Source organism: Schistocerca gregaria, chromosome X, assembly GCF_023897955.1.
Source record: "Schistocerca gregaria isolate iqSchGreg1 chromosome X, iqSchGreg1.2, whole genome shotgun sequence".
In the NCBI taxonomy this organism is placed as follows: domain Eukaryota; kingdom Metazoa; phylum Arthropoda; class Insecta; order Orthoptera; family Acrididae; genus Schistocerca; species Schistocerca gregaria.
This window is the reverse complement of record NC_064931.1, coordinates 614,599,575-614,622,335: the sequence shown is the minus strand read 5'-3', so window position 1 is coordinate 614,622,335 and position 22,761 is coordinate 614,599,575. Positions and strand designations below refer to the sequence as shown.

The following is a 22,761-nucleotide window of genomic DNA, read 5'->3' as shown; positions in this document are numbered from 1 at the left end:
TTTGTTTTTTTTTTTCAAGATATTGCTATATTGTGGTTATTTTGCATTCCACATTGTCACAGTTACATTTGGTATGCTAATATGCCACTATGCAAAACATGTATTTTTGATCAAACATATATAATTTTTCTTTCAGTGATGATGATTGAAATAATCGAAACTGGTCAACAATAAATTAAATGCATACAACTGATGGCAAAAAATACTTTTCTTTAAATGTCCTGGAATTGCTGTTTAGGGTTTACATGAAATCCAGAGAAATTGTTGTTATTGTTACTAGTTACCAATTGAGCTTAATTAAGTTCTGTATTCAAAACGCTGTAGCTTGTGATTGTTGTTACAATGTTATGTTTTAGCTCTTGTAAAAATACATACAATTTTAATTATTTTCATTGGAATTTAAATTTATTTCCTCTCTTATTTTTCTAAAGATTTTTAAAATTTCTGTTTCATTAATTAAGCGTTTATGTAAATGTGAATGAAAGTTGACAACTTGACGAACAGGAAATAATAGAAGTAAATTCCCCACGTGAAGCAAAACAAGCAACCATGGCATACGTAGTTAACGTATGCCGTGTAGCTTTACACCAAGATCTTTTCTTTTACAAACAACCTCGCTTTGATGCTTGTTGTACTGCCCTTGACAATGAATTTACAAAATACTTTAAATTAATAGCGTTTCTGAATAACTTAGAAAAACGAACAAATGCCCCAACAAAGACGGTAACGCTGTAATGTAGTGACAAGTGCTGAACTTGTTTTCTAGAAAAAACACCCGACTATGTTTGAGTACTCGCATAGTGTTGTTGATTATCTGTGATTGGAGTGAGAGCATCCTGAAAGACCTGGAAAACTTTTAATGTAAAAAAAAAATTCCCCGTGGTCATTGAAAACTGTTCCCACAGTCTTTTATTTTTCTACATTCCTGTGCATAAGGTTAATAAATGCCGTGTGGTCCACAGCATGACTTGGTGCAATCCACTGCACAATGGAGACTATGCGTATCATTAACCGAGTAGATTCTTACGTGTTCAACATAATAAAGTGTTTAATATTAGACTCATTTGCATAGACAGTGAATACAAGGATATTGGCAAACAAGCCTAGAAATTCCAAGACTGAATTTTACAAAAGAAGACTGTAAATTAATATTTTAATTATAGAGATACCAAAAGACAGAGTGAGCATTTGAAGTCATTATGCTAAAAATGGTTTAAATAATAATCATTTAGAGAGCGCTCGTATTCATCATGCACGGTCTTATAAAATGCGGGCCCTCTCGCCTGAACGAATTTTAAGCTACCATGTCAGGGTAGCCCCAATGTGAGTCTAGGTTCACGACCTCTGGGAACCATATAACATGATTAAGAAAGTAATTAATATGTAACTTGTTTACAAACAATTTCTGAAAATTATTTTGGAAATTTAGTAAAAACGTCATTATTTGTAATCTTTGGAGGAATATTCCACATTTGTTGAAAACTTTTCAGTAAAAGCCACCAGGATTCACATTTTTCAGTGCGTCATAAGTTGAAACTTACTGCAGTATAAAACTGTGCCGGACCGGGACTCGAACATTGGACTTTGCCTTTTGCGGCCAAATGGTCACCGACGATCCACCCTCACAGCTTTACTTAAGCCAGTATTGCGGAGAAATTGCTTAGCCACAGACACAGCCTGTTTCCAGAATGAATTTTCACTTTCCAAGGCGTGGCTAAGCCGTTTCTCAGCAATATCCATTCTTTCCAGGATTACCAGTCCGTCTAGATTAGCAATTCTGCAACCTATGTGTAGTAGGAAGGTAGGTAGGAAGCGAAGCTCAAGAGTCGTCTATGGGTTGCTCGTTTCGTGATCACTTGCCCGTGAAAAACAAAGGTCCCACAGGTTCTAGTTCCGGTCCGATACAGTCTTAATCTTCCAGAAAGTTTTAAATTAACGCACAGACAGCTGCAGAACGAAACCTATTTGAGTCATATAAATTACACAATTTTTTCCCGCTGTTACAATCTTCCTCCAGGCTCTTTGATTCCGTTCACGTCGTGGAACGTTATAAATCAATCTTCCTTTCTTCCAAAGACGTTCCTCCAGAAAAGGGAAATTAGTGAAAGAACTTGCAATTTTGTAATATCTGACTCTTCAGAAACGTCAGATTCCAACCTGGGCGTTGAACGAATTTGCCAGCCTTACTATAACTTTACGAATTAACTAATACCTGGATCGACGTCCTAATTTGTCATCGAATTTCAGCAAGAATCACATTTTCCCAGTCAACTTAAAATCGATGAAGATCTGCATACAGCGTTTATTTGTACCACTGTTAAAATATTTCGGCAATACTTATTTTCTAAATTTTCGTTTCCATAAATATTTCTGTGTGGTTCAACGAGTAAGTTGCCAACTACACATCCTGTCGTATGATTCGCGTTTAAAATGTCTTGTGCTTCACAAGAGACTTATCCGTTCACCCCTCCCCCCCCGCCCCCCCTCCTCCCCTCCCCCCCCTCCCCCACCTCTCTCTCTCTCTCTCTCTCTCTCTCTCTCTCTCTCACACACACACACACACACACACACACACACACACACACACACACACACAGAACCTAAATCTCTGCAGTTTGCATTAGCTGCTTCCACGGGACATAATGAGTACAATGTTCCCTGATTTTCGTCTTTTTTTTCTTTGAAATATCGTAACAATTACCCCAAATCAACTTTTTTTTCAGTGCTTTCATCTACTAGTATTAGATTCCCGGATGGGTCGGAGATTTTCTCCGCTCAGGGACTGGGTGTTGTGTTGTCTTCATCATCATATCATTCCTATCGACACGCAAGTCGCCGAAGTGGCGTCACCTAAGAAGACTTGCACCAGGCGACCCGACGGGAGGCCCTAGCCATAGGACATTTTATTTCAGTAAAAAGCTCTATCAAAAATTATTTCCTTTTTAAATCATAGATCTAAAATGTTGTTGATAATTGTTCGTTTCTTTCGATGTATCCCAAAAGTTCCCGACAGGCCGTTTGTCGGAAAAAACCAGCACTAAAACGTCTATGAAAGTGTTTACGTAAATGTACTGCAAGCTTCAAATGTTTCTGTTCGGTCTTCGTGTATCTGAAGAAGAGGCGGATAGAAAAATTTTGCCTCAAGTCACAAAGTGCTGTAACATTACCACACTTTTGCCCTCGGACGTGGTTCTTGGAGTCATATTTGTGAGTCAAAACTGTAATCGTATATGATGATATGAAATATGATTTAAAATGATAGCTGGCAACCAACTTAACAAGAGAAAACTATAATAAACGGTCACATTACTTATTTGATGATATTTCTTTCAGCTTTATTTGTAGCTATTAAAGAAAATGCAAACCGTCATCAAATAGAAGGGAAAAAGCATTTTCTAACGTTATTTCGGAAAAATATTCGATAGTTATCTTATTTTTGGGTGGAAAGTCTTACAAAGTTATGGAGTTTTCAGTTTTCCCCAATTAAATCACTATATCATTATTTTTATTATTTTCTGCAGTTAATACTTTGTGTTGAATATTATATAACGGATTCATTTCTTTCAATAGTATAATATTTGCCAACGTAATTTAACAAGAGATTCGCTACATTATAACTGAAAGTGCTTTAGTACCTGTAAGAGACTGATTCAGGCTTGGATGCTCAAAGAAAGTAGTTTCGGCACAAAATTAAATTTATTTTTATCGTTTTTGTAAATTACAGTTGACATTAGTTAGGCGTTCAAAAATGTAACTGTAGTGTAATATCTGCGACAAGGTATGCCGAATTACTCTAATAAATTGAGTAAAAGCCTGATCGATTGAACTAAATCTTTTCTGTTTATATGCGGCGTCACTTCGAATAAAACACTCGAGCTTTGGACGGCTATCTGCGCCACAGTCATCGGGTATAAAAACCACTGACTGCCGGGACTGGGTGTTTGATTGTATAGACGTTATTGCAGTGTCTGGAACCTTCCGGAGATGCCCGAAGTGACGCATGCGCCGAAAAACGAGTTGGGCAACTTCTCACAGCTCCGGTCCGCCGTGGGACCATAGACGTCGGGTGGCGCAAAGTTGGAGCCACGAGAAATAAGAACCGTGCAGTGAACTTCCGACGTCACAAGTTGTCCGCCATACTTTGCAAAAAAGGTACCCACCAAAGGTATTAATTATGTCTTGTGCTATAGAGAGCTTGCGTGAATTTAAAAGCGCAGTTAAGAATTATTAGACTAGTCTGAAATAGTTATTCGCTCCTTGCCGAAGACAACTGCTGGTACTCGCAGACATGCAGTGTCACATGCTTTGAAGTACGCGCCGCGTCCTGTCTTTCTCGTGGGCCTCGGCACAAACGAGTTGTGTAGGGGTGAAACTGCCAAAAAGTGGAGTCCCCTTAAATATGTAAATAATCTGATGGTTGTCTACAAAAAATATAAGGTATTTAGTTTTACGTATTTTAATATTCTAACACTGTAAATGCATGATGGCCATATTTAGAAATAATATATTTGACTGCCGGCCGCGGCGGTCTACCGGTTCTAGGCGCTCAGTCCGGAACCGCGCGACTGCTACGGTCGCAGGTTCGAATCCTGCCTAGGGCATGGATGTGTGTGATGTCCTTAGGTTAGTTAGGTTTAAGTAGTTCTAAGTTCTAGGGGACTTATGACTGCAGCAGTTGAGTCCCATAGTGCTCAGAGCCATTTGAACCATTTGAATATATTTGACTAATGTAGTGTCACGTGACCGGACAGAGGATAGGGGACAAAGGTCGTGGTCTTTTGATCGTGGTCCGTCGGTGCGGTAAGGCCGGTGCGGCTAAGAGCCGTCGACATGGTATGACGTGGCCATCAGTTTGTTTTGTGGATGAGAGTTAGTAAAATAAAAACGTTTTCATTCTAATCTGTTGTCGGTGTAAATCATTTGTGAACTATCGTGATTTAGACAAACACTTGAATTCATTCACTGCTGTACTTAGGCTGGCTATTTACTCAATATAGGGCGCGAATGCAATTGTGCACAACCGAACCCCTTTTGCAGACGAGTCATGGTAAAAGGTTGTGTACAAGCCCGAGTGAAGTTGCAATATCTACTATCTTGGAAGTGGGGTGAAACACTGGTCTCTGTCCATGTTTCTGCAGCACACGTCATAACTTGGTGCTCGTTGTCTCCCAGTGTGGCAAAAATGCAGTCGGCGGCTCAAATGCTGCAATTCAGATTGTAGGTGGTCGTCGTCAGAATTATGTCTGCTCTGTGTACCAACGTTTTCAGGGCCGCTTTCTTGGGTACAGGGCGGTAAAAACTCTGCGTGTTCAACTATTGGACAGTGTGCAGTGGTTTCTTGTACACTGAATGACCAAGCCGGCTCCTGGATTCTGCTCAGCTAAAGAACGGTGGTTTTACATTCTTCTCCATATCGATAATAAATTTAATGTCTGGCCAGACACCGTTCATCTGATCGACGAATTGCTGTAGTGCATTTTCATTGTGAAGCCTTGTAAGGAAGATGTCGGCAACGTACCGCAAGAAGCAAGACGCACACAACGTCGCAGAATTCAGAGCCTGCTCCTCAAAGTCCTGCATGAAGTAGTACGCGTCGGTCAGAGACTGGGGATCCTGCCATCCGTCATCTCGTAATATTCATTGGGGCGCAAGAGGTATGTTGTCGTTGGAGGATGGCGGAACAACTTGACGATCTCAAGTACAAAGTGGATAAATGCCAAAGACTTGGGTTTCAATCCTCGGCCGGTTCTAGAGGACACTTCCTTCACCTCAGCCAATTATTTGTGTACATGAAAGATCTGAAGTTACACACAGGTTCAGAGCCTTGTTGAACTGTCGGTTCCTCTCGTAACTGGCTTGGTAGTTCAGCTAAAAGGTCAGAGGAGTGCAAAGGCCTACCACCACCAATAGGACTAGGTGTGGTAAATCGCCGTGTTGGTCAAACTAGTCTCGAATTGTGTTCAGCTATAGTTTTGACCAATGATCACATTTAATCCTCATTTTAAGCATGTTATTGTTTTTATTTCTGTTTATCCTATCCTCAACGTTCTTCTCCAAATACACATACATATCGCTTTTACAGAGTAATAAACGAAAACTTCAGTATAGAATAACGCACGAGATACATGATTCGTCGAAATTTTTCATTAGTATGAACTTGAAATTCAATCAGGAGAGGCTACCCATCTCACTTGTCACCTGGACATCGTTCTAATAGATGTTTAAATTATTCTTGCGTGGGTGAGTTAATAATTTAGGCCGTGTTCTGTACAAGTGGTGTCATGACATTACTTTCAAATTTCTTCCCCACTTGGAATACAGTGAGGTGACGAAAGTCATGGGATAGCCATATGCACATATACACATGGCTATAATATCGCGTACACTAGGCATAAGAGGGAAGCGCATTGGCGGAGCTGTCATTTGTACTCAGATGATTCATGTGAAAACGATTCCGACTCGATTAAAGCCGCACGACAGGAATTAAGACTTTGAACGCGGAATGGAAGTTGGAGCTAGAGACATGGGACACTTCATTACGAAATCGCCAGGGAATTCAAATTCTGACATCCACAGCGCCAGTAGTGTGCCGAGAATATCAAATTTCAGGCATTACTTCTATCATGGACAACGCCGTGGCCGGCGGTCTTCACGGAACGATCGAGAGGAACGGCGAGTTGTCAGTGCTAAAAAAACAAGCAACACTGCGCGAAACATCCGCAGAAATCTGTTTGGGACGTACGACGAACGTATCCCTTAGGATAGTGAGGCTAAGTTTGGCGTTTATGGGCTATAGCAGCAGACGACCAACATGAGTAACTTTGTTAACTGCATGACATCGCCTGTAGCACCTCTCCAAGGCTCATGACTGTATCCGTTGGGTCCCAGACGACTGGAAAACCGTGGTCTGGTCATGAGAGTCCCGATTACAGTTAGTAAGAGTTGATGGTAGGGTTCGAGTGTGACACAAGCCCCACGAAGCCATGGACCCAAGTTGTCAGCAAGATAGTGTGCAAGCTGGTGGTGGCTCCATAATAGTGTAGTGCAATTCGAGCGAAACATGCTTCCCATTGAAAATTTATGGGGCATAACATCGACAGGTCAGTTCGTGCACAAAATCCTGTACCGGTAACACTTTCGGTGTAATGGACGGCTATAGAGGCAACAGGGCTCAATATTTCTGCATTGTACTTCAAATGACTTGTGGATTGCTTACCACAACCAGTTGGTGCACTAAACTGGGCAAAGGAGGTCCGACATTGCATTAGGTGGCATCCCATGGCTTTCGTCACCTCAGTGTATTATCATATTTCCACTGAAGAAAAAATTCCAGATAACAGGATGGACGTGTGCTAAATAACAGTGATGGAATATTAATATTTTGTTAGGAAAACTTGAATAACTCAGTTGAGCTAAGTTAAAATGGTGGCAAAAAAGACGTTAAAAGTAGCCCACGTTTCCTAATTAAAAATACCAGAAATTTATCACTTGCCATATTAAAAAGATAAGTGGCTGTGCAATCGCTGCCCCCTCCTCTTAACACTTGTCAGCTTGTTGCACCTCTATAATCTGCGGTTTTGTACAGGCGTCGTATCGACAACGGTATTTTGTATTTCACTAGTTGCTCGATGTATGTTGGCAGTAGTAGTAATTTTTTTTGCAGTTCTGTCATGCATTGAAAACAGTGCTTTCCATTTCTGAATGGTGTCCGTTACATACAAATAGCGGCAATGTTCCACAGCGGTGGTACGTGACTATTTCATGATACGCAGTTCAAATATCTCTGCACTGGCGATACCACACAGTATATGTGCTTTCAGGATCAAGTATTTAAAGATTAGATGCATACAAGAGATGACGCGACAAGTGTGTTCCAAATCAACTGAAGCATTAGTGTGTCAAAATTTTGTTGCAGTTTGTATTTAATGCCTAATATTTGTAATCTTTCACGAACTGTACGCGCCATAGCTACAGGGCTAAACGCATACAGTATGTAGACTTGCTTTTGTATACTTTTGTACTGTATCTTGTACAGCCCAATAAGGACTCACTGAACTTCGATAATATGTAACATATATTTTGTATTTAACACCTGGTAAAGCGAACGTGACCACAATGGCAGCAGCGTCCTGTTTACGCGCCAGAAGCAGATAAGTGAGATAGTAATAGAATATACTCAAGTACTCTTTAAGTGGAGCACTGTCACATGCTACCTGTCTTCACGCGCCACTGAATTACATGCCAATTTAGAACAAGAACAGAGACTATTTCTCACGTAGCTGCTCACGATATTTCGCTAGCAGTGTCCGTAAAACTACCTTCCGCGGGACGTCGCTATTTTCCACATCGGTAGCTGTTTATCCATCGTATGCTGTTTCAGACGGTTATGATAATGCTGAATCTTTGTTCGGTTCTGTTCAAATGGCTCTGAGCACTATGGGACATAACATCTGAGGTCATGAGTCCCCTAGAACTTAGAACCACTTAGACCTAACTAACCTAAGGACATCACACACGTCAATGCCCGAGGCAGGATTCGAACCTGCGACCGTAGTTGTCGCGCTGTTCCAGATTGTCGGTTCTGTGTCGACTGATTTTTGTTATGCTTTCACTTTCGCTTAAAGTTAAAGTCTCTCTCCTCCAATAGTCCTCACACACCTTCGTGGCGTAATACATGGCCTTTTTTAAGTCCTCTAATGTACAACAATAAAATTATGGTCTGGTAGTCAGCGTCTTTGGCTAGTAACACAGTCGTCCCTGGTTAGTTGCGCAAATATTATTGTGATGTGTAGCGATATGCATAACGATATAAATTCATAAAGTTTGAGTGTTTTGTGCGTGAGAGGGCTGTCGTTCTTAGTCTGTGTATACTTCGAATGTCTTCTCGTTTCTGTGTTGGTCTGTAAAACGTAGTCATGCTTCCTCGTATACAATCTTCACAGATCGATGTGTAGTATTGGCCGCTACGTATAATTTTGATAAATTGGTGAACAGCGCTACTTCTTGGAAAATAATAGAACATGTTAGAAAACACCATGACGTTAAATTAGTCAGCCATTGATGAGAGGGATCGAAGAGAAAGTCAAATTTTAAATGGGCAGCCATTTTTTACCTAGATTTTGTAGCTTTGGAGATGTCCAAGGTTAGACTGCATTACATGAAACCTTCAGTGGCTGCCTGTGTGTATCAGATCTTTGCAAACACAACACGTACCGCTCTCACCATGAGTTAGCAAAGGCTCAAAATAATTTCCTTTATATGGATACAGATAGCTTCATTTACCGAATGAACTCTTATGACCCATAGGAAGAGATATGTTGCCACGGTGTTGCATTACGAACATTTGGATACGCCCCTGAAAATATGGAGGGCATAACTCTGCCCACTAAGAGACGGTCTAAAGCAGTGGTGTATAGACTTGATAGTATTGGGGCGGCGACACCCTCACTGCGACTCCGTAAGAGCCGCAACAAAGGGAAAAAAACAACATAATTAGTTCACATCATTTATTTCACTAACATTCACTTTATTTAACAAGTGTAGTTAAAATAATGTATTCTCAAAATAACTATCTTCTCTCCTTTCTGGGAGGAAGTGAAAGATTAGTAAAAAAATTGCAGGATCGAAAGGTGAGGAGCGGGCCGCCATCAGATCAATATTAGCCGCATGCTGTCCGCGGTCTGTGCACCGCTGGTCTTAAGGGTTGTGGCAAGCTTCTTCCTGATTAGGCCGAAAGATTATGCGACGTGCTTGTGCGGCTTAGATGACGCTCAAACGGTTGCATGGGAGGGCAGACTCCAGTATAAGAGACATGTAGTCCAATAGAAAATCGGATTATCCCAGCGTTGCAATAAACGGTTAATTTGCAACGATAAAATAGGAACAGTTCTGTGATTGTACTATGTGCCGCTGAGAATTGTTTCTGCATGTGTTTATATGTATTTTTTGTACATATAGTGTGCGTCTGGAATGTTGCAAATAGCCACATTGACAGTCAAAGTTGCAGCAACGATAGAGGATCTTAAACTAAGTATTTTGATATGAAGAACCAATGTTAGGAAATAAATGAGCCGTGCGGACGAGATCATTTTTATAAACTACGTAACAAGTGCCTGCCGTATCGAATACATAATCGCTAATGATGTGTTCTCAATGGCATTTGCCACTGTTTACTGTCTGTGAATGGGCATCCAATATTAGGTATTACTCATTACATGAACATTCTGCCCTGCACTTAATGTGTGATGCAACAAGCCGAAAGATTATATAGAGAGAAGTTTCGGAACGGGACACCCAGTGATGGAAACATTTTTATCGTCGTGGATAGAGACTTGAGAAAGTGTGTTCAAGTTACAGAGCGTTAGCCAGTGCTTTTGGCAAAGAATGTTAGGAGATTCGATTGGATCGTGTGGAAGAAGATTACTTAATACACTCTCGTCAAATTCTCCGTGAAATGAACGCCTCGGAGAATACCGTAGAGAGAGTATTTGTGGCAAAACAATTTCACCTCCCATCATAGACGGAGCAATGCGACCAATGATTTTAAATCTATAGTTCATTTCTGACTGTGGATTATCCAGCGCAGTACTGTAGAGCGAAAGTTCCTACCGTTCTTACTGTTTACGGATTCTGCATCTGTCAGCTGTGTTATGTTTCCAACTGCGGCAGCAGCCATTTACACTGAGGTGACAAAAGTTATGGGACACCTCTCTAATATAGTGTCGGACCTCCATTTGTCCGGCGTTGTGCAGCAACTCGACGTGACGTGGACTCAACAAGTCATTAGAAGTCCCCTGCAGAAATACTGAGGCATGCTGCCTCTACAGCCGTCCATAATTGCGAAAGTATTGTCGATACAAGATTTTGTGTACGAACTGACCTATCGGTTATATTCCCGACATGTTAAATGGGATTCATGTCGGGCAATCTGGGAGACTAAATCATTCGCTCGACTTGTCCAGAGTGTTCTTCAAACTAACCGCGAACAATAGTGGCCCGATGACGTGGCGCATTGTCATCCATAGACATAAAACGTCCACCCTTGTTTGGGAACATGAAGTCCACGAGTGGCTAAAAATGACTCTGAGCACAATGGGGCTTAACATCTGTGGTCATCAGTTCCCTAGAACTTACAACTACTTAAACCTAACTAACCTAAGGACATCACACACATCCATGCCCGAGGCAGGATTCGAACCTGCGACAGTAGCAGTCACGCGGTTCCAGACTGAAGCGCCTAGAACCGCACGGCCACAAATCCGGCTACCACGAGTGGCTATAAACGATCTCTAAGCGGCCGAACATAACCATTTCCAGTCAATGGTCGGTTCAGTTGAACCATAGGATCCAGTCCATTGTATGTAAATAAAGCCCACACCATTATGGAGCCACCATCAGGTTTCACATTGCTTTATTGACAAGTTGGGACCATAGCTTCGTGGGGTCTACGCCACACTATCAGCTCTTACCAACTCAAATAGGGGCACGCCTGACCAGGCCACGGTTTTCCTGTTGTCTAGTGTCCAACCGATATGGTCACGAGCCCAGGAGAGGCACTGGAGGCAATGTCGATCTATTAGCAAAGGGACTCCTGTTGGTCCCCTGCTGCTATAGCCCATTAACGCCAAATTTCGCCACACTGTCCTAAAGGATGCATTCCTCATACGTTCCTCATTGATTTCTGCGGTTACTTCACGCAGTGTTGCTAGTGTGTTAGCACTGATAACTCTACGCAAACGCCGCTGTTCTCGGTCATTACGTGAAGGCCCTAGGCTACTGCATTGTCCATGGTAGAGGTAATGCATGAAATTTGGTATTCTCGGCACACTCTTGACGCTGTGAATCTCGAAATATTGTATTCCCTAACAATTACCGAAACGGAGTGCGCTATACATCTAGCTCCAACTACCATTCCGCGTTCAAAGTCTGTTAATTCCCGTCGCGCAGCGATAATTACGTAGAAAACAATTTTATATGAATCATCTGATTACAAATGACAGTTCCGCCAATGCACTGCTCTTTTATACCTTGTGTAAGCGATACTACGGCCACGTTTACATGTGCATATCCCTAGCCCATGACTTCTGTGTATTGTATGATAAGAATCCTTACGAGACTCTTGTGCCACATGGTCGGCAACGATTTTTCATTAAATCGTGAGCAGAGATGGATTTGTTGTAGGTAAACTAATTGGCTCTTATTTGCAGCCATTCCTTTTGGATGGTGCATGTTTATATGGTTTTCATTCGAGATGTACTTAAACAGTTGTTTGAGACTGTACCTCTAGTCAACAAGAATAGGTGGTTTCAATACGATGGAGCACCAGCTCACTACGATTTTTCATTAAATCGTGAGCAGAGATGGATTTGTTGTAGGTAAACTAATTGGCTCTTATTTGCAGCCATTCCTTTTGGATGGTGCATGTTTATATGGTTTTCATTCGAGATGTACTTAAACAGTTGTTTGAGACTGTACCTCTAGTCAACAAGAATAGGTGGTTTCAATACGATGGAGCACCAGCTCACTTTGATATTACTTTTCTTGATCACTGAAACAACATATACACCTGACTGTTGTATTGGAAGATGTTCTTACATATAGTTATTGTGGCTGCTGGATTTTCCTCCTACGGGTTTTATCTATGGGGTTACATGAAGTAATTGTTGTATTAAACTCCAAGTAGAAATGGAAGAGAAACTTGGCGGAAAGGTCCTAATGCCGGTCTCATTTCACAACTGGGTTACTTGAGAATGTACATCAATATTTTATGCTATGTTGTGATGCATACATTTGATACTGTTAGTTGTCACTTTCAGCAGTTGCAATGAGATTAAGTTTCTGCTCTAAAGTGTAAGTTGTTAATGGCAATAACTAAATATTATTTTCTAACCATTATTATGTATATCTCAGAATTCTGTGTTTAGGGTCCTCCAGTATCTTCAAGATGGTATTAACAGACAAAGCGACTTTTATTCTCCACAATCTTCACAACACATATATCCTAAGTGTGTATCCGATATATGCAATCTAGGCGTGAAAAACACTGAATCGGTTCACGTAACTGCTATTGTGAATGAATCGATCCTCGTATCGTACAGGCTTTTGTTTGTTTTGGTTGGTGAATATCAGTGTCGGTTAAACCGTCAGTGAGAGAGCATCTCGAGTTCCTGCTGCTAATAAGCCGAGTACACCGTTCGTTTGTTTGTTACATATTTTTACGAGTTTCAAACAGGAACTCCTTCAGTAATGGTCAGGAACTGTGATTGCTGTGTACAGATGCGAGCTGAGTTGGTGACCCTTCGCTCACAGATCCAAGCTGTGTTAGCTTCCGTCACACAGCTTGTGGCTGCTGCCAAGGGGCATCACTGTGGGGGGTCGGACGCGGGGATGCGAGGGACGTCTAGCACGTCCCATATCTCCAACGATCGGTCCACTGGTGTTGCTGCCCCGGGTACTGCCTGCACTAATGTTGAGTGGGAGATCATTCCAAAGTCTGGCAGGCAGCGAAACACTTCCAGAGGGGCCGATCGTAGGGTCTCGCCGGTTTGTTTGACGAACAGGTTTCGGGCGTTAACTGTGGCTGACGAAGCCTCTGAGCCGGATGCAGTCGTCCATCCTGTTGTAGAGGAAGCTTTTCGGCCCGCAAGATCTGGGCATTCACAGAGGGTGGGATTGCTAGTAGTTGGGAGCTCCAATGTTAGGCGCGTAATGGGGCCTCTTAGGAACATGGCTGCGAAGGAAGCCAGTGTGCACACCGTGTGCGTACCGGGGGAAGTCATTCCGGATGCGGAAAGGGTGCTTCCGGATGCCATGAAGATTACAGAGTGCAGCCAACTTCAGGTGGTGGCTCCAGTGATGTGTGTCGCTTTGGGTCGGAAGAAAATCTCACTGGTTTCGGGCGGCTAGCGGAAATGGTAAAGACTGCCATTCTCGCGAGATTAATCCGGAGCTCACGATCTGCAGCATAGTCGACAAAACCGACTGTGGTCCTTTGGTGCAGAGCCGAGTGGAGGGTCTGAATCAGAGGCTCGGGCGGTTCTGTGACCGTGTAGACTGCAAATTTCTTGACTTGCGCCATCGGGTGGCGGTGGTCCGTGTTCCGCTTAATAGGTCAGGAGTTCACTACACACAGGAAGCGGTTACACGGGTAGCGGGGGCTGTATGGAAGGAACTGGGTAGATTTTAGGTTAGAGGATCTCAGGAAACCATTGAAAGGGCGTCCATCTAAAAGGGGGCAGATAAAACACAGTAAGGTAATTGTAGAAACGATCGGTATTGTAGTTGTGAATTGTCGTTGTTGTGTTGGGAAAGAACCAGAGCTCCAAGCCCTTATAGAAAGCACTGAAGCTCAGATAGTTGTAGGTACAGAAAGCTGGCTAAAGCCGGTAATAAGTTCAGCTGAATTTTTTTTCAAATTACCGAACAGCGCTCAGAAAGGATAGATTAAATACAGTTGGTGACGGATTATTAATTGCTATCAGAAGTAGTTTACCTTGTAGTGAAATTGAAGTTGGTAGTTCTTGCGAAATAGTATGGGTAGAGGTTATACTTGACAATAGGACTAAACTATTAATTGGATCGTTTTACTCACACCCTGACTCACAAGATATAGTTGCTGAACAGTTCAAAGAAAACTTTAGTCTCATTTCAAATAGATACCCCACTCATATAATTACAGTCGGTGGTGAATTGAATCTACCTTCGATATGATGGAAAAATTTTACGTGTAAAGCCGGCGGCAGGCATAAAACGTCATCCAAAATTGAACTGAATGCATTCTCAGAAAATTATTTTGGAGTTCATGAGGCCACTCGAAGCATAAACGGTTGCGAAAGCATACCTGACCTTTTAGTGACAAATAACACTGGACAAATAGTGAGTATCGTGACGAATACAGGGATTAGCTACCACAAGGCAGTTGCTGATAGGGTGAATACCTTAACACCCACAACCATCAAAAAGAAACGCAAAGTATATATATATTTCAAAAAGCTGATAAAAATGCTCTTAACGCCTTTTTAAGTGACAGTCTTCACTCGTTCTGATCCGATCTTATAAGCTCAGAAAGCTGTAGAATGATTTCAAGGAGATATTATCGAAGGCAGTTGAAAGATATATACAACATAAATTAATAAGGGGTGGTACTGATCCCCCATGGTACACAAAACATGTCAGTTCGCTGATGCAGAAGCAACGAAAAATGCACGCCAAATTTAAAAGAACGCAAAATCGCCAAGATTGGCAAAGTTTTTCAGAAGTTCGAAATATAGCCCGTACTTCAATGCAATCCCGGCCAATATATGAACTGCGCGTTGCAGTAGAGCGGTGGTGGATCCAGGCCATGTATCATGGTAAATCGAGTGCTAGATGCTACTTGATCTGTTGGTCTAATGCCGGGTATGACATACCCAGCGACAGGCGGTCATGCAAACCATCTGAAAATTTATTGGATTAATATGAAGCTGCATATGAGTCCATCGTCTAGCCTCGAGTAGCTTCAAAATGTTATGATGGTACCTGCTGGTAAGCAATCATAGGTTGGATTTGTACGCGCTTTGATGAATTATTATACCTCTATTGTATTTACGAAAATCAACATACATATAAGTGTCATGTCGTTTAAATGAATTTTGCTTACGCGGTGGTGAACTGATTTGGGAATGGCTCTCATCACGCCATATCTTACGTGGCACTCGCTGCCTCCCGGCGTGTCGAACGCCGTTGATAAGTTAGGCTTTTGCAATTCTCCATGCTCGCCACGTAAATGTATCATGCAAGGTTATCTACGCTCAGCAGATCCACATGTGACTGAAGGCAGAGCTCTGCCTGAGCCAGATACACTTTTTGGTTGATAGTGTTGAGGTCAGTCCGTTATCACGGCCTCACGTTATAACGGCCCCCCCGAGCGCCGCTGCACGCCAGTTCCCTGCTCGCCGCCGCGTCGAACAGACCTGTAAGTAGGCGCCTCGACAGCCTGTGCAGTCTTTCACGTAGCTTTTTAGTTTCGACGACGCGACTGTCGTACGTTCAGACGCTGAACACATTTTGAAAGTGATTACTATCCAATCTACGCCTGGCACTTATACGAACATTTATGTGAGTACGTATTTCCTTACATGAAACTACCTGACAGCTTGTAAGGGGACGAATCATGTTGTAAGAAGCAACCAATTAATATTGGAATCAGATAAATGCACGATTGGCTTGTTGTTTGAATTGTCGTGATTTATTGTTTCCTTTTTCTTCTGCAACTTTGCTGCATGTGGTAATTCTATCTTGTGGTACCACTGTGCTTTAAGTTTCTATCGTTCCTCATTCTCTTACTGCGCGATATTACCTTAAAAGCTATTGAACAGTCTCCACTGCAGCAGAAAAGCAACGAGTGTTGGAACACACAGAAAATTTCCCTTCAGCCCTTATCTGCAAGAACCCTTCTGCCGCTGGTGGATTTTAACGTATTTATAGTGTGTGCGAAACGTATGTTACCATTTTCAAATAAACGACGATTTATGGGTGAGAGGTCCTGCAGATGAGGTCAAACACAGTTAAAATCCTGAAAGTCATACACATGATTTCAACCAATTCCATAATGAATACAACGTCAGTGGAAATTTTTGAGGTCGTTAAGCTTGTTTGTTACCTACATGTTGACAGCCGATTACTGATGTAAACGTAAAACATTCAGACACCTGTAATAGACTTTTCTGACGATTCAGAACACGACAAATAGAGATAATGCTATTGTAGTAATGTCATTTATTAATGCGCCAAATTGTCAGTGAGGTTTTCAATTACTCAGTTTGATCTCTGTAGTACTGCACGCTGTATTTCGTTGTGATTTGACCTCGAAGGAACAACCACACTTCCTATCCCTCGAAAACGAAAGTAGGTTTATTGCGAATGCTTTTCCTTGTCGTTAGTTTAGAGGGCACACCGTCATTCCGTTAGATGTTATCAACAGCCTAAGCCTGTACCAGACAGTATTGCATTACCAACTGTGGCTTCACAATAGTCTACTTACAAGACTATTCTGTAATATCATAATTACTGTTAGGAATAGTCGTAGTTTAGCTAGGCAAATGTGCGGCTGTAATACACCAGAAAGACAATCGCAGAAATAAGTTTTGGCTACAGATTAGGAATGCTTTCGAAAGTGAATATTTTACCTGAAACTGAATTGTGTGCTACTCCAAAAACATTGCACTTTCCTCAGCAGAGTGAACGATTTATTCTGAAAGTATGACAATCTATCTGAAAATGAAATGGCGCACGTGCAAGATGTTAGAATAATAATAATAATAATAATAATAATAATAATAATAATAATAATTATTATTATTATTATTATTATTATTATTATTATTATTTGATAGATCGTAATCTGCCGTCATATTTTACCATAGTCGACTGCAGGAGATTTTACGGGGTATGGCATTTCTACGTCCAAGACTATTCTTTCATTGAGTAAATACGCCTGCATGGTTCTAAGATATTTGCAGTAAATGCTGAGGAACAAATGAAAATCTTTCCCAAGGTCATTAGCAGATAAACGTAATTTCTTAGAATGGTACTGTTACATACCTAACTTTTCGCTTTATCGCATCTATAACGGAAGTCTGCTGCCTGTTGCAAGACAATAACCATAAAATGCTTGTTAAGCACTACAGTCAAGCGATATAATGCCATTAGGGAAACCCGAGCCTTGCAGTTTTCACCTTGGGTATTGTGATGCGAGTTGGTAGCTCTTTTTGCTTGAATGAGTTCAGAGCTGAGGGTTAACCAAGGTCAAAGGGTGTTAACACTAGATTTTAAATCTTTACAAATTACTTGTAAGGGAAGATACACACTAGGTCGAAGTTCCAACAAGCACTTCGGAAAGCAATAACAGGAATTAAACATTTAATTACGCAGTGTCAGGTTAACCCATTACCGAACAACAATCTGGAATGGGGAGGTGGCCACAAAATGGTGTAAAGCTGATCAAAGGGTCTGTGTGCTTTCACATTAGGATAAATATTTCATGATTGTGGTATTGTTCGTCCTCTAGACATTTTACAATATACCAAAGAAAGGTTGTTTACATTATTACTGTAACGGAAAGATATGATGTCGCAGTTGGGCGCGATTCAGAGACTTAATACACCTGTTAGATAAACGATCATTGCAGCGCTGAAGCTTGTTTTCGTTGAAATGACTGATAAGTAAGAGTCAAAGTTTGTGTGATGCAATACGCGGGAGACACACTGATAAAAAACCATTGTATCGGTGGCAGAGGTTTACTTCTGTTTTTAGTTCATTAATTCTGATAGGATGACTCTCGTAAGATAGGTTTTAGTATGAAGTATTAATTTTAATACTACTTCGTGAGTTGTCATTTTGATGACGTCCCTCTCAAGACAATGTACAAGTTTATAAAGAAGGCACTGAAAATTTAAGACTTTTCTTAGTGAGAGTGGTTTTCAAGCAAGTACCATAGACCCAGTTACGGTTACCATCCATGTGTGCACAGATATGCAGTCCCGAACAACTGATGTATTAGCCATTTCTGAATGTTTGGAACTCATAATAGTCTCTCATCCAGCTGTGGTGTGGGTCCCATGGGAGGCAGGATAACTTTTGAGTAGCTGTACACTCATTTTTCCTGCCTCCGTTGGAATGTGCCTTGTGGCCTTTCAGCAGCCTGGTTTGTTTCCTTAAATATTGCGCTGCTTTTCTTGAACATGTAAGATTATTCTGTCAGTGGTTTCTTCCCAAAGTTTTGAATAATTTTCCAATATTCTGGCGTTTCCTTGGAAACCGTCTGTGGTCCTCGACATATGTTCGTGTTCGGCTGTTCCATAATTTAACACTCTCGCATCACTAGTGAAATAAGCATTGTTGTAAAACTACAGTAACGTGTGATTGATTACAGATGCACACCAACGCATGCACTCGGATCTCCTGAGAGGGAACTTTTTCCAAGGTCATCATCTGCGAGAGCTTGCAGAGAACTTCCTTTCTTTTTTCGTTTTTTGTGCTGTGTAGCTGACCTTGGCGACTGCCTGACAATCTCAGCCTCACTGACGTGACACACACGTTTTTAAGTGCACCAAAACGACTCGAAAAACAGTCCCAAAAATGACGACAATCGTAGGTGTGGAGTTCACATGTCTCATTAATAGGTATTACTAGATTAAATGCATGGAATCGCATTAGTTGTAACTAGTACGCCATTATTTGTAACTGGGCATATTGTTAGTATATAATTATAACGTACAAATTTTAATGGTGGGAACATATTTGAGCATCACTGTTTAGATGGCGTTATAGCCGTCTGCAGAGAACGGGATTTTAATCTGTTAGGCCACCTGCGCTGTTGTCCATTCCAGAAGTGTCGTGTCCTTGTGGCTTACATACCACGGCCGAAGAAAGTGCGAGCCTTTCGCGAAAGCAGGTTGGTACACAAATGTACAGGGAGAAAAGTGAAAGGCGTTCGGACTTTGTACTGCCAGCAAAAGTTGTTGTGGTAACGATGAAGTTGCCCGCTTTTGTCTCTGAAGATGCCAGACGGCTAGTCAGCATGATCGTGCAACTGGAACTACAATTCTTCTTTCACTTAGGCATTATTCTGTTTTGTTGGAATGTGTACGTCCACCGTTTCTAAAAGTAAGTTACATATTAATAATGTCGTTTATGGGTTTTAAGTTTCCATACGAAAGCTCAAAACATTTAAGATTGATACAAATGTGACGTTCTGCTAATATTTTTTTGTGAGCTGGCTTCCATAACAAAAGGTTACTATCAGGCGGTAGTCGCAATTGCTGTTAAAGCCTTCGGCCGTGATAGGCATGTAGGCTTTAGCTTACAAAGCACAAGCACAAAGCAAGGAGAAAATTGATTTTCCCCTTACCGACAGTGGTCGGCGTGTGCATATTCACGTCAAAGTTGTCAGTGCATACAATACATACATTCTCGTTCCTACAGAATGTTTCACTAATTGTGGAAACAAGACAAAATCATACATACAAACATCCTGTTACAGTAATCGTTGATTCAACAGAAACTTTAGTTCAAATTTATGTTGAGTCGATGGTTATACGTGTAAAATTGGAAAACTTGAAGAGTGCGAAGGAAAAATATACAAAGTATTTATTTCTGTTTCTTGTAAAATGACTCTTACATAGGAAGATGGCAGCAGAATGAAATTTCTCTCCGTCGGTAAGACAATGATGCGCTTAGCTATAATTCAGATTATCTTTTCTTCAGTTTTACGAAATCGCTTCAGATAAATACGAGATTATGGAAAATCAACTGCGCTAGCGATCAGTGTGTGATGGCTTTGCAATTGCTTAAAAGCAAAACCTCCCATCTACATGAGTTTGACCACTATTTAAAATGACGGTCGTATATGATAATTACGGGTAACATGCAAAATTTTTTGTTTGGCGAATATTTATCAGGAAAATAAGTTTTAAGTAGAGAAGGAAAACTCAAAATATTAGTGAATGATAAAGGATACTGATGCTACGCAGGAAAGAGAGGAGTGAGGAGTACCGCGCTAACGACGTTACCTTGACAATACAGAAAGCCTGGCGAGCAACATATTGAAATGGTATGGAGCAAACGATGTGACAACTGAACGACAGCAGGGAGGAGGATGTGGTTGTCTGGCACATGACCCGCTAAGAAGAATATAATAGTTTAATTCTTTCTTTGAATATGTTTGCTGTCCTGTACGAAAACCACTCTCGCTGCTAAAAGCTTCCACTGTATCTAATTTTGGATTGTAAGTTGTATGATGCAATTTACAAACACTGAGCAAACACACTGTATGTAACATATTACGTATTCTGTAATCAAAAATCGCATAGTTATTGCTGCAGGTTTGCCGTGAGAGTAGTTAGGTGGGTCGTCATATAGAAAGTCTGTGTCCCCTCTTTGAGAACGGCGAGTTCGAAGAACTTGGCGCCATCAGAAGGGAACCCCCCCCGGAGGTGCAGCAAACTTCCTCCTATGTCTTCAGAAAGACTCGGTCGGGATCTGTCGCCACTTTCCTTTCACTTCGCAGCAAACGCGTATTGTGCAATTTCCTGTAAGCCAGAACCTTTCTTAGAAACAAAAGTTGTTTTTCAAGCATTGGCTTTTGTATCTCCACATCTGCTCTAGCCAGCCTGAGTCAAGTAGCAGTCGCGTGCTCGCCCCTGATGTAACACGTATGACCCCGAGCCTTTGCATGTAAATGTCGTGCTGAGGCTCCGACTGCGTTAGTCTACTGCGAATCAGCGGACTGAGGTGAACACCGGGCTTGCACTTGTCTGTCGGTAAGTTATGCTGTGCAAAGCGTAAATGTACTACTCTGACTTCTCGTGTGGTTAAGCGTTAGGTGTTGTGATTTGGTCAATAAAGAAATACCTTTTAGGGTTTGCGGTGGATAAGGTCACGTTCTATGTTGCAACGATTACTTTTTATTTTTTGGAATATTTTGTTTTGGAGCTGATGTGCTGTCTCGCAAATATAATAATTTGTACATTTGTGGTAAGGTCTTATGGGACTAAACTGCTGCGCTCACCGGTCCCTAATCTTACACACTATTTAATCTAACTTTAACTTACACTAAGGACGACACACACACACACACACACACACACACACACACACACGCACGCACACGATGCCCGAGGGATCACTCGACCCTCCGACGGGGGGAACCGCGCGGACTGTGACAAGACTCCCCAGGCATCGCGGCTATCCCGCGGGATGCGCAAATATAATAAAAATACTGTTCTCGAAATATGGAATCAAACGAGATATCGCACATAATGAAAAGCTAAGCTTTTAATTCACTTCACTATCATACATAGGAATTTCGACGTTTCCAAATACATTATATTATTCTGGTATAAACAGATGTAAATGTTCATTAGCTTGTACTTAAGACATGACCATTTTCGCACCTCTGGGAACGTTCACGAAAAGATGAGATAACCGAAATTACTTGTCGCAGATTATATTGTTCTATCACTACAATGGGTGAGTTTATCGCGACTCTGTAAGATTCAACAGTATTGGCATATGCTACATTAGTTGCGATACATTCTAAAATAGAATTGCAGACATTTGAATAGGATTAAGGTGCGTGGACAACGCTGGCAAAGGCGTTAGTGTACCCTCACGTTGTAGCATGTCGTCCAGAAACTGAACCATAAGCGGACTAGCAGTGTCGTACATAAAAAGTAAAGCAGTTGCTGGCAACAGCATACGGCGGGATTAGAGGTCGTATGATTCCATATATACACCTTCGAACAGTCAAAAAACCGTTTCAGTTGACGTGGACATCCGTACGTGCGCCAGTGCAGATTCCTACCCCCACCTCCGGTCCGTCACACATTTATATCCCAGATGCTGCTCCTCCTGCCCCACAAAAAATATTGTTCTTCTGTTGATATTTGTAGTACTTATATTCAGTGAAGTTGCACTCTGAAACCCATTCCAACAGGATGTACGCAGAAGTTAACGGTCATACTATCTGTAACTGTTCGTGGGCGTCTTTGCCAGTTAATTAGCTTTGTCATTTGTTATAAGTAATTGGTATTTTAGTGTATCATATCCCAGTTGCCGTCCCATACGTACATCTTTTAGCAATTGCCAAGTTCATCATAGCAGTGGCAACGAGAAAGAGTTGAAGGCCACAAGATACTTATTTACTTTCCTGACTATGGTTCGATAATTTACGATACCAGGTTTGATTTCTTACATTTTTCAACAGCCATAATATTTACACGA

At 41.5% G+C, this 22,761-nt stretch overlaps 1 protein-coding gene across 7 annotated transcripts in view; it reads left to right on the top strand.

The window, feature by feature from the left end:
• The window catches only part of LOC126299402 (ATP-citrate synthase), a 152,295-nt gene that overhangs the window by 23,072 nt on the left and 106,462 nt on the right, over positions 1–22,761 (top strand). Inside the window, exon 1 of one of the 7 annotated variants that reach the window (XM_049991283.1) lies at positions 15,830–15,952. The exons of 2 other annotated variants lie outside the window; for them this stretch is intronic. The gene's annotated coding sequence lies outside the window, so the exon portion shown is untranslated. Of the gene's footprint in view, positions 1–15,829; positions 16,100–19,572; positions 19,645–21,004; positions 21,300–22,761 lie in introns of those variants that run through there. 4 more of the 7 variants (XM_049991277.1, XM_049991280.1, XM_049991284.1 and 1 more) reach the window with 4 other exon arrangements.